At 45.6% G+C, this 12,521-nt stretch overlaps 1 long non-coding RNA gene and 1 pseudogene across 2 annotated transcripts in view; one reads left to right on the forward strand and one right to left on the reverse strand.

The window, feature by feature from the left end:
• The window catches only part of LOC110740747, a 174,824-nt gene extending 163,870 nt beyond the window's left edge, over positions 1-10,954 (forward strand). Inside the window, exons 2-4 of one of the 2 annotated variants that reach the window (XR_002515811.2) lie at positions 7,050-7,095; positions 8,837-9,006; positions 10,060-10,954. This is a non-coding gene — a long non-coding RNA (uncharacterized LOC110740747). Of the gene's footprint in view, positions 1-7,049; positions 7,096-8,836; positions 9,113-10,059 lie in introns of those variants that run through there. The other variant, XR_002515810.1, reaches the window with a different exon arrangement.
• Positions 9,693-9,841, reverse strand: LOC116271860 (annotated as a pseudogene).
• Positions 10,955-12,521: the final 1,567 nt, after the last annotated feature.

The raw sequence follows: 12,521 nt of genomic DNA on the forward strand, positions 1-12,521 counted from the left end.
TACTGAGATTCAGAGTTTATGAGCCCAAGTTCCCACAGATGGCTTGCCATGTAGCGGAGGAGGCTCATTTTCAAGCTTTGTGGCTCCTGGGCCCAGTCTCTTTCTGCTCCCCCATGCTTATGTAACCTCTGATACTTTCTAGCAGCAGTAGCGGCCCTAGAAACCTGGGCCCTAATACAGAGTAGTAGAGGCAGGCAACTCATGCCTTGGTATGAATGATTTTAGAGACTTGGGGAATATCAGGGTGAAATGAGACTTTAAGGATTATCTGTTCAAGACCCCAAGATTGGAATCGAGTTCACTGAATTCACACCCAGCTCTGTCACTTGCTATTGAATCTTGAGAAAGGCATTTAACTTATCTGTGCTTGAATTTTATCACCTATAATATGTCTGACAGTAGTTACTACACAGAGTTGTTGTGAGAGCAGATGAGATCATTCATTTACAGCACTCAGTTAATGAATGTTAGCCATTAGCACTAACATTATAGTGTAATTATTACAATCTATGATTATATATTAGTGATAATAGTGTGGAAACCTGAGGTAGCTCCCTTTTCTGCAAGAAGTTTCTAAATCAGAATGGAAGGACATTGAAGAGTTAGCAGGGGAAAATATCTACAGACAGTAGATAGCAGGGGAGAGGGGGTTTCAAACTGAAGTCTAAGGCTGGCCCTGCTGAGGTCATCCAAGGAGATGGATGGGGCAGAAGAGGGTAGAAACAGGGCAGGCTTTGAATTCCTCTTCCAAGCTATTAAACTTGGCAAGAGCCCTTGACATCTGGCTGACTGGACTGATCATTGCCTGACAGGTTGTATTAATCAGGGTTCTCCATAGAAACAGAACCAACAACGTGTGTGTGCGCGCATGTGTGTGTGTGTGTGTATATATATATATATACACACACACACACACATACACACATATACACGCACACACACAGAGAGAGAGAGAGAGAGAGAGATTTATTATAAGTAATTGGCTCATGCAACTATGGAGGCTGAGGAGTCCCAGGATCTGCAGTCAGCAAGCTGGAGACCCAGGAGAGCCAACAGCATAGTTCAGTCTGAAGGCTCAAGACCCAAGAAAACCCCAATTTAGTCCAAAGTTAGGAAAAGGCCAGTGTCCCAACTCAGGAGCTCAGGCAGGAGGAGTTCCCCCTTGCTCATATGAGGGTAAGCCTTTTTGTTCTTTTCAGCCTTCAACTGATTCGATGAGGCCCACCCATATTAGGAAATGCAATCTACTTAATCAACATATTCGGGTGAATTCAAGAGATTTTTAACATAGATTTAATATTCAACACATGAGAGTAGATGAGGGTGCAGAGGAATATGCTCTGATTTGCAGATGTCACCTGTGTCACATGATGCTCTCCTCCTGTCTTAAACAGAGAAACATGGAAAGTTCCTAGGACAGGGGCTGACTAGCACATACCAGGTATGCAACAAACATTAGTTCCTTTTATTCCCCACGAAGACAGAGGGAGCAGGTTATTAGCAAGTCACAGCTGATAAGATTATTTATAAATTCATTGCCCTTTAACAATTTAGGGGACCTAACAGATGACCTGGACCCACCCTCACACTTTATAGACAAGGAAACCAAGACCAAGAGAGCGATAGTAATGTACTCAGCTTGGAAAAGCAGAGACTGGAACCCAAGTCCTTGAAACTTTATCTGGGACCTTTTGCCATGTGTATCATCCACTAGGTCTGCAGGAAGATAATTCAGTCATTCAACAATTATTTCTGGCTAGCCCTGAAAGGTACACTGTGGGGGATCACAGATATTTATAATCTAATTGGATCGACAAGTGTTAAGTAACAGCAGCATTCAAACCAGCATTTCATTGGTAGAACAATTAGTGTGAGGCCATCAGTGAAATGCATAAAACACACAGGAAAAGAAATGGTCCCATTATTTAAGTAATTTAATGATTAATGAACATTTTATTGAGCTCCTAATTGCATGAGGCATTTTGCTGACTTAAGAGATACATGGCCTCTATCCTTAAGGATCTTAAGTTTACATGGGATGATATATGTGTAAATAAACAATTGCAACACATTATTTTTTTAAAATATCCGCAAGAAAGGTATTTGCAAAGACTGTGTAAGCTCAGATGACTTTAGGAGCACTAAGGAGATTATTTCTAAGTCTGTTTCGGGAAGCCAAGTTCAGGGAAATAACACTGGAACTGGGTTCTGAAGTATAATTAAGAGCCCACTGGTGGGTAATGGAAGAAGCTGCTTCTAGGGAGGAGAAGAAAAAGGCTTTGCAAAGTCCTACCAGACAAAAAGCATGGCTTGTTATTTAGGGAACTGGAACGTGGTTGTGTAGATGGAGTTTGAGCTGATGGAGTTTGAGTGATATTATGTCAGGCAGAGCCAGAATAGTCAGGAAAGGCCATATCTCAGGGACCATGATCACTTGGTCTCGAAGCTTGGATTTTTTTGGTGTAGGAAATGAGAACTTTGACATTTTTTTTTTCTGTATTCCTATGGGAATTTTCTGTAATATTCCTGTGGGAATATTTCTGTAATGAATGTAGATGACTACACTCATCAGAGGAAGCATGTTATTTTAAAAGAAAGCAAAATCTGCCTGGTGTCTGTATGGAGGGTAGAGGACATTCAATATCAGGAATAGAAAGAAGGCGGTGACCCCTCTGGACCCAGCTTTCACTATCTTGTGTGTGTCTATTATTTCTCAACCTGCCAATCCGCCTGGGAGCAAAGAGAGAGCCCCGTTGCGTTGCGGACTGCTGGCCAGTTCCCACAATACTAGACAACGTAGTGACACTCCCTCTCTAAAAAAATAAAAAATAAATTAGCCAGGCATACAGTGGTGCATATCTGTAGTCCCAGCTACTTGGGAGGCTGAGGCAGGAGGGTCACTTGAGGCGAGGAGTTGGAGGCTGCAGTAAACTATGATCATACCACTGCACCCTAGCCTAGGCAACAGAGTGAGACTCACCTCCCTTCAAAAATGAGAGCCCTTCTTCAGATCACTACCACCCCTGGATGGAATGCACTGATAAACAACAATCTAATAGCTTCCTATATAACTCATTTATAGACAGAAAATGCTCTGATCCGGGGAGAAGCCGTTTCTGACCCATGTGAACAAGAAACAGAGGACACTATTTAGCACACAGGTTTTTGTGGTCAGACTGTCTGAATTCAAATTCTAGCTTCATAGCCTTGGGTAAATCATTTACCCTTTTAATCTATTTTATTTTTCCCTAAATAAAGAAAATCGATTTAAAGGGTATTGTAATTATTAGTTAAAATTTAAGGGTAATTATTTTCACACAATTAAAAATTATTTTGCAAAAAAATGTTGCATAATAATGATGGTAACTTACCTTCAGAGACTACTTTAATGTTTTCACATCGACTTTTTTTTCTTGTAATCATATCTTCACAACAGCTGTGTAACATAGACAGTATGGGACAAGTTTGATTATTCCCATGGTACAGATATTTAAAAGAAGAAGAAGGTTAAAGAGCTTAGCCAAAAGTCACAGCAGGGGTAATTGGTTAGTACCTGAACCAGGACTCCTCAACTGATACAATATTAAAACTAGAAAGTAAACAGGATCATCCAGTGGTTCTCAACTCAAGGGTTTTGGAAATGTGAGGACCATTTTGATTGTCACAATGCCTGGGGGATCTGCTGGTATTTAATGTCTGAAGCTCCAAATGCTAAAGATTCTCCAATGTGCACAACAGTCCTGGCCCCAGATTCTAATAACCCCCAATTGAAAAACACTGGTATTCCTGCCCCCTCATTTTACAACTGAAGAAACTGAAGACAGAGAGGTGAAATGACAGGTGGCTTTCACATAGTAGATTATAAAAAACTGTTTCCTGAGTGAGAGATATTGAAAAAGAGAAATGCAGCCCATTAAGGGAACTTTCTGCTTTTGCTCCTCTACATGGTGAATGTAGTACCTATGTCAGAGGCACTGGAACCAGAGTGACTCCATCTTGAATAGGAGCACGGTAAAATGAGGCTGAGACCAGCTGGGCTACATCCCCAGGTGGTTGGGCATTCTTAGTCACAGGATGAGGTAGGAGTTTGGCACAAGATACAGGTCACAAAGACCCCACTGATAAAACAGAATGCAGTAAAGAAACCAGCCCAAACCCACCAAATCCAAGATGGCAAAAATGACCTCTGCTCCTTCTCACTGCACATTATACACTAATAATAATGCATTAGCATGCGAAAGAAGACACTCCTTAGAGCGTCAAGACTGTTTACAAATGCCATGGCAATGTCCACAAGCTACACTTTATGGTCTAAAAGGAAGAGAAAACTTCAGTTCCAGGAATTCCCCTTCCCTTTCCCAGAAAATTCATGAATAATCCACCCCTGGTTTAGCATATAGCCATCCTGGGGGCTGCTCTGCCTATTGAGTAGCCATTCTTTTGTTTCTTCTCTAATAAACTTGCTTTCACTTTACTCTGTAGACTCTCCCAGAATTCTTTCTTGCGTGAGATCCAAGAACCCTCTCTTGGGGTCTGGATGGGGAGCCCTTTCCAGTAACACCTGTACATGTTGGTGTGGCTGCAGGATGGGAAAAGGCCACTGAGTTCCAGTCCCAGGTGCACAGCTGACCATGTGATCAAGAGCCCTTCCCTTGTTGTCTTTGAAGACTCAGGTTCTCACTGTGAGACATGGGGTCTCCTATTCAATGACCTGTAGTGTTTCTCGTGCAGATGTGACCAGGACATAAAAAGAGGCTCCCCAAATGGCTCCAAAGAAAGGCACTCATCAAAAGCAGAGCCAGACCTCGGTGACCTATGATGCTCAGGAACCTCATGGTAAATGGCAGCATGAGGTCAGGCCTTCCTGGCAGAGTGGGAGCCATGCAACGGTAGCACCCAGTGCCCAAGCTGCACTATTGGCTCAGGGCGAGCAGCTGAAAGTTAGAATGGCCTTAGTCCCAAACCAACATTTCATAGATCAGGAAAATGATTAAAATGCAACTATCTCCTTTCCATGATTTTACTACATGAAATGCAGTGCTGAGCAATTGCTACATATTGCCGCATTTAATTCCCACACTAATTCTGTGCACTAGAGGCTTGTATTCCCATTTAGACATGGGGAAATTGAAAATGAAGAGTATGAGTAAATGTACTAAAGTCCAAAAGGTGAACGTAGCAGTGGTGGGATTCAAATCAAGGTCCATCGGATTCCACAGATACTGTACTGCTATCTGGAAGACACTGAGGACTGAAAAGGGAGTTACCCAAGAGGGCCCTTCTGCCTAGAAGGACTGGCACCCAAGTCCCCAGTCATGTTTCAACTACTTGGTCACCCATGGCGACTGGAGACAGGGCAGTGTGATCTGAAGCCGCCCACCCCACCTTGTGTTGTGGGGAGGTCACCCAAACGTCCTTTGTAGCTTTCATTCCTCCCAAAGTAGCTGCAAAGAGGACGTGATGTGAATATTAAAAACCTCAGGCTGGAGGACTTGCCTCCCGAACTCCAGTGCGGAGCCACAGAACTTCAAAGCGAAAGGAAGCACAAGCAGGAGGGGGAGGAGGTGTAAATTTCCCCCGCGGTCCCTTGGAGCTGTGAACATTCGCAGATTCCCCGAGCCCTCCCGCCAGCTCCCCGCCAGGTGTCCGAGGCCCGACCGCGCCCCACCCCCGCGCGCCCCCCTCCCCGCACCCCGCCCCTCCTGCTCCCGGCTTTCATGTGGATCAAGGCTGGAGGATGACAAGCTCCTGACTGATAGATACACGGAGACTTCGCTGGTGATTTATTGGCTTTCTGCACCTGACGAGAACCACTAGGCCTATCTGAGGAGGGAAATATATGGGCTTTCCTGACTCCAAGTGGCAGCCCCGGGGTGAGCATGTGATGTCAAGCTGGGCAGGGGAAAGCGGAGCTGTGCACCGGCCTGTGTACTGTAAGCCGGCCCGGGTCGTAAAAGTGTCAGCACGCGATATATTTCTTGCGGGGGATCCTCTCTGGCTCTTGCCAGCGCCTCTCCCCGGTGGCTGGCAACCGCCCTAACTGGGCCTGCAAGCAGCGGATGCCCCAGGTCGCTATCCCTCCGCCCTGCCCCGGAGCACAGGGCCCTCACGTTCTCGCTCCAGCCTGGAGCTCTCAAGTGGCACCTGGCCCTGGGGACGCTGCAGTGCAGGAGTTAATTGCTGTCCCTCCTGACTTCAGCGAAAGAGGTGGATCGTGGGGTGAGATATTGAAGCTAGGGACTGACCTGTGGACCAAGAGTTTGATGGAGCAACTCAATAGCAAACTCAATGTTCCCAGAGATGAACCAAGTAGTAATCAGAGTTATTTATTCAGAAAATAAAGTGCTATTCGTGTGCCAGGCTCTGAGCCCCCTACCCGCAGGCCTCACCATGGCCTCCGGCCTGAGTTGGTCATTTCTCCTCCCTCTACCTCCAGGCTTCTTCCTCGGGGTTGGCAGGGGGCCTGGAGTGGATGTTTAGTCTACTGGTCAGACTCCAGGTCTTATATCTTGAAACTGTAAGTCCCTGAATTCACAGACAATTCAGAGTAAGGATGGAGGCAAAGAAGAGGACCTTGGGTTTACTATTCACTAGGTAGGAGGGGAAGGGCTTGAAAAAACAGAGATATAAACTGCATTTGTACCCCATGTCGATGAGAGTTTTATGATTTTGACCAATCTGATGAATTGGAGCGCGTCTGTCACTAATTGTTCTGTCTTCAATTAGAGTGCAAGCTTATTCTTGGGCCCACAATATTCGAAATATGTGCTTGTTACTCTTTCCTAAAACTCCATTCTGTCATGATCTTTGGAAATGGGCTAATTTTACATTTTGTTTGCAACAATTTTTTAAATGTTCCAAATTGAGACATTGGTATGCTTTTTAAATTAGGAGATATTTAATTAAATTAGGATTAATTAAATTATGAGCCAAATTAGGAGATAAATTTAATTTAAAGCATCGATATGCTCTTGTCTCTCATCTTCCCCCTGTCTTCATCTCCTGCCCTGGTCTTGGAAAAAACATTTGCTGGGTAAATGTCCTGCTAGATGACCTCATAAAGGTGTTCAATGATGAAGAGGAGTGGTTGAAAAGGTAAGGAGAACACTCAAAGCAACAACAGCAAAACCTACAGTACGAAGGTGGTAATCATAAGGTCAGTCCATAACCCTGCCAGCATCATCCAGGTCGAAGTGGATCTGCTATCCCTCCCCACCCTGACTTCACTACCTGCACACCCACAAGCAGGGCAGCACTAGACCCCAGTGCTCTTCTGGGCATATTAGAAAGAGTCTTCCTTGGAGAGCTCAGTACCTTGCTGGGGCTCATGGCATGGGGAGCAGAACCCAGGCTGAATTTCAGTCCCTACAAGGTTTTAGTACAGGGGTCAGCCTGCACAACCGAATGGGAGGCCCGGCCCTCACCTGCCCTTCTGTAACTTGTCTTTCCCTGTCAGGCCTCCCTCAGAGCTCACTGTAGAAACTTGGCATCCAGAGCTGTGGATTCCCTGCTCTGCCATTTACAAACTGTATGATTAGGGCTTATCAGTTCATCTCTCTGAGTTACTTTATTTTGTAAAATGGAGGTAGGGCTACTTCTCTCACATGGCTTTATGAGGATGAAGTGGTTTCCACTGAGCACTCATCTGGATATTCTAGGCCCATCCACTCGCGTAGCTAATGACAATCCCTCTTTACAAGATGAAGGATTAGGAGATGATTCTAAATCTTTGAGCTGTAAGGGCCTTTAAGAGATACCTGTGTCTGTCTTGGGCCTTAGAGTGAGTAAAGGGACAGCAGGTGGTCAGGCCCTGCCAACAGCAGGATATTTTCTGCAGGTGCCCAATGCCAGCCCTGGAGTTGCCTCAGATCCTCCCACTGCAGGCTTCATTGCTGTATCTGCCACCCCATCCCTGGCAGGGATAGGCCAAGGTCCTAGATACCCTGGCTCCCAACACTCCATACAGGCTTGTCTCTGAGCAGACTCTCGGTGAAGTCTATTGTGCTGGGCTGAGCAGAACGGGAGGTGCAGGGATTGCAGCTGTTCCTTCACTGCACTGTCAGTTTGGAAATTTTCCCAGAAGACTTAGTTGGTGCCTCTTCTTTGATATTCATGAGTGCATGAACACGACGACCCTCCTCATCTTTGTCGAACACATTCCTCTTGGACCACACCACGTGTACTCCAAAAAGAAGGTGATCTAGAAGTGTGAAGGCACCCTCAGTTCTGGCAAATTCTTGGGTATCCTGCAATTCTCACTCAGCAGCATCCCAACAAAACCAGAAAAAAGATCCAGGGCCGGGAGATGAGCCAAGAAAATAGCTTCGTGTTTGGCTGGAGGGTACAGGCATCTGCAGAAGCCAGCCTGTAAGACTCTTTATGAGCCCAGCTGCAAGGGGCATCCTAAAGCCAGTTCATGAGTCCAACTTTACAGAGGCACCAAGCTTCCCCTCCCCTAGAAAGCAAGGCTATAGAGCAAGAAGAATGTTTAAGACACGGGCTTTCAAGTGAGGCTGACTTGGGTTAGCGGAACTAAGGATGACATGACCCTGTGTAAGGAACTTAATATCTCTGGGCTTCATTCTTTATCTATTTACCTACCCCAAAGTCCTGAAAGTACCACAAAAATATCTGTTTTTATTCAGAGGATAATAAAACGGAATATTTACATATTGCTTCATCTTCCCCCAGGATATTTTTAGATTATCACAATATCCTAAGGGTTTGTTTATGCATGCTTTATAGACTTGTATCTGTGATTTTAAAAATACATAAAAACTTTAAAATTTTATAATACAAGAGTATAAGTTACCTGATTTTTTAATGTGTTCCGCAGATGGCTGTCTAGAGTCAACACGAACCTACCCCAAAGTTTGACGTTTGCCTTAAGTCAGTAACCGAGGAGGGCCATGGTCCTGAGCTCAGACCAGGCCCCAAGAAGATTCAGAGCCTGCAGTTGTCCTCTGGTTTCTAAAGTATGTTATTGGGCTAAAGATTTCAAGACATGTATCCTTCTTTGCTTTCTATCGCAGCCATTAAATATTTCAGATATTTTCTGCCAAAAGGCAGGAATCACGAAGATTACAAATATTAAAGACAAAACAAAATAACTTTTTAATGAGAAGGTCAGTCTGTGGTTTGGGTCTTTGGAAAGAAATCAAGAAATCTGACTATACTTTCTATTTGACCATTGATTCTCTAGTGGAAATGGGCAAATCTTTTACACCAGGGCAAATTTTTCAGTAAAGGGCCAGACAGCAAATATTTTAGGAATTGTGGGCCATGCAGTCTCTCTCCCAGCTACTTAAGTCTTTCAGCATAGCATAAAAGCAGTCATAAACAATACTACAACAAGTATGGCTGCGTTCCAATAAAACTTTATTTACAAAAATAGGCAGCAGGCCAGATTTGGCCCACAAGCTATAGCCTTCCAACCCCTGCTTTGTCAAACTCAATAACAAACAGAGAGGGAGACTCTTCAAAAAAAAAAAAAATGATATTCATCTGGGAGTAGCATTGCAATAGGAATATGTATGCCGTAGCAAATTATGAGCGTTTTCAAAGAGATTGGGGCAAGGGGAAGTTTATAAAGACAAAACGAAGAGGATTACAGTTGTTCGAATCAATTATCCTTGGCTACAAGGGTGGCACAAGTCCAAGCTTGGACACGCAGTTGCTAAACAAACATCCTTACAGAATCTGTATTTTCTGTCTAAGGTTGCAGTGGCCTTTTTGCAAAGCTATAGTAAGTCACAGGGGTCAGTACAAACTTACTAAAATAGATAAGCCTCGCCTTCGGAAAATCTTCGTGATCATGGTATCTCCCCTGCCAAGTAAGTATTGTGACAGTTCTTATCAGGCATTCATGTGTGAGAACCCTCCCTTGATGGCCATCCCTGGCTCCATTTGCCAAGGTTTTAACATAAATGACTCCATTTTGATTCTGACAACTTTCATAGCTGCTTACCATCTGTGCCTCTGTGTATAAAAATGGACATACTAAAATTTTTCCTTAGGGCTACAACTAAACATCCAGCCTAGTCCTTAGCCAGCACCAAGGAAGAGGCCTGGGGGATACAGGAACAAATAATGAGACCAAGTCAGGCCACCCCCCATGGGGTGAGGCCTGCAATGGGCCCAGTGTGGTGTACCTCTAGCACAGTGCCTGGCACACAATTGCAGTTCATTTTCTGAATAAAGAACCCTTGGATCAACTGGTTGCTCTCTGGGAATGTGACTTTGCTGTTGAGTTGTGCAGAGTACTCTCTGTCTCCAGGCCAATCCCCAGCTTCAGTATCTCACCCCACAATCCACGTTTCCCAGTGTCTGGAGTAACAACAATGACCTGGGGCTGGGCTCTCAGGAAGTCAAACCCTGCCTCAACAAACCCAAACTGCTTTGGGGACCAATGTGACACAAATGTATACTGAATCCCCTGAACTCCCGCTGGTGATCCTGTCCTGTAACAGGCCCTCCCCATGCCCTCAGGCCAGTGCATTCAGGAAATCAGTGACCACAGGAGGGTTTCTCGGCTGGAGGGAAGGTCAGCCTGCATCTGAGCATCTTAGAACATGCTGTTATTTTGTTCCCACTGGTCAATCCTGTCCAAGCGGTACACGTAGTGCCTCAGCCAGGTTTGTTACTGCAGGCCTGCCTTCGGAAAGGTCACTGAACAGAAGGAGGAGGCACCTTATTCTCTTTTGTTACCCCTCCACCACTTTTGTCTAAAGGGAAGTTTAGCTGGAGGGCTGGGCATGCAGACAGGTTTCTGACTGTGCCACGTAGATCCCACCTTGCTACTCTGCCATGCCTTATCATCTGTGACTTGACATGTTTTGCACACACAGGCATGTTGTACACATTGAGACATGCTTCCTGCCTTCAAAGATTTTCCCATATTGAGGGCATTTTCCTGACGCAGAATTGAAGACTGAATGGAAGCATTCAGACTGACCTCAGCATCTACGGGTCTGGAGGAGGTTTGGGACGTTTTCTTTTCTTCTCTTCCGGGACCCACTCCTGTTGTAAAGAGCAGCAGCATTTATAATGAGGGTCCGGGAAATGCGGGGGACGGGGGAAAGCCTGCTGTCTCTGCAGTGGGTGACTGTTGTCTCCCTGATCAACAATGTATCATATCTCAGCCTAAGCCTGCCTTTCTCCTTCCCCTTCCACACGGGGTGGGGCTGTGGGCTCAGAGTTCACCTGGAATGCCTCCGGTTGCCGAAGGGCTGGATGAAGACTCTGAGACAACCTGATGGATCATCTCATAAACAGAGCCCGCAGGAAGGAGAAGAAAATTATGCCAGCATAATGCACTTACGAGAAATAGATACGTGCGGTGCAGGGAGAAATGCTTTGATATTAAAATTTTTGTAACTTAAAAAGGCATGAAAAATGATACCGACCACTAACTAATCAACATTCCTTTGCGAATGCAGCTTCAGTTCCTAACCAAAAACACATCCCTGCTATTGTCTTGTCTGGATCCAGATGCAAACATGATTAATTAAGTTTCTGGTGAGGAGTGGGAGGAGGGCAGTGGGAATGGATGGCTTGCTGAGGATCCTTTTCATACACAGGCCTGGGGAGAATCCCTTAGTCTGGGTGCCTATTTCCCTCCACATGTCAGGGCTTACCCCGTGCACTGACAGCCACAGGGTGCAGTGGGTAGGCTGCAGCCAGGGCCATGGAGTGAGGCAGTGAGAAGCTGAAAGGAGAGGCTCTACAGACAGTACGGAGAGGCTCTTGGTACCTCCCGTTGCCACTGCCCAGCACAGCACAGCAGAGTAGCAAACGAATATGACATGTCTTGTTGGGAGACCTGGGCCTTTTCCAGACTGCTACCAAGTAGTTTGGGACCTTGGATGAGCTGCCTCAATTTCTCCATTTGTGAAATGAGAGGTTGGATTAAATGTTCCTCAAAGTCTTCCATTTCTGGCTTTTTATTCTAGTGCCCGAAGTCCTTCACACAAAGCAGGTGTCTACCAATTGATTGCCAGGCATGGCCACTATTGTTGGCCTTGGGCCAAGGAGTCTGGTGGGACAGGGCTGAGAAGTATGCTAGGTAAGTGTCTTTGGCACAAGTGGATGAACTGCAGAGCCCCAAGCAGCATGGCAGGGACCAGCAGACCAGATTCCTGATCCCTGCTCTGCCACAGTTAGCCAAGTGACTATGAGTGAGACACACAACTGCTGTGCACCTCAATGTCCCCATTAGGAAACAGAAACACCAGGCCCAACCTACCCCAGCGTGTCAGGATACTGAGCACTGTGCTGGTCTCATGCTGGGATGGTGGCACAGTGCACCAAGTGGTATCTTCTCCCGAAGTCTGCTCCTGTGGTAGGAGTCATAGGTCATTGAAGTACACTGTAATTGAGTGGTTAACGGGGTGGGATCCAAAGTCAGGCTGCCTGCATTCAGATCACCCAGCATCCTAACCATTAGGCAAGTTACAAAACTCCTTTGGGCCTTGACTTTATGTGTAAAATGGGAATAATAATCACAGAGCATACCTCATGGG

This window comes from Papio anubis, chromosome 1 (genome assembly GCF_008728515.1).
Source record: "Papio anubis isolate 15944 chromosome 1, Panubis1.0, whole genome shotgun sequence".
In the NCBI taxonomy this organism is placed as follows: domain Eukaryota; kingdom Metazoa; phylum Chordata; class Mammalia; order Primates; family Cercopithecidae; genus Papio; species Papio anubis.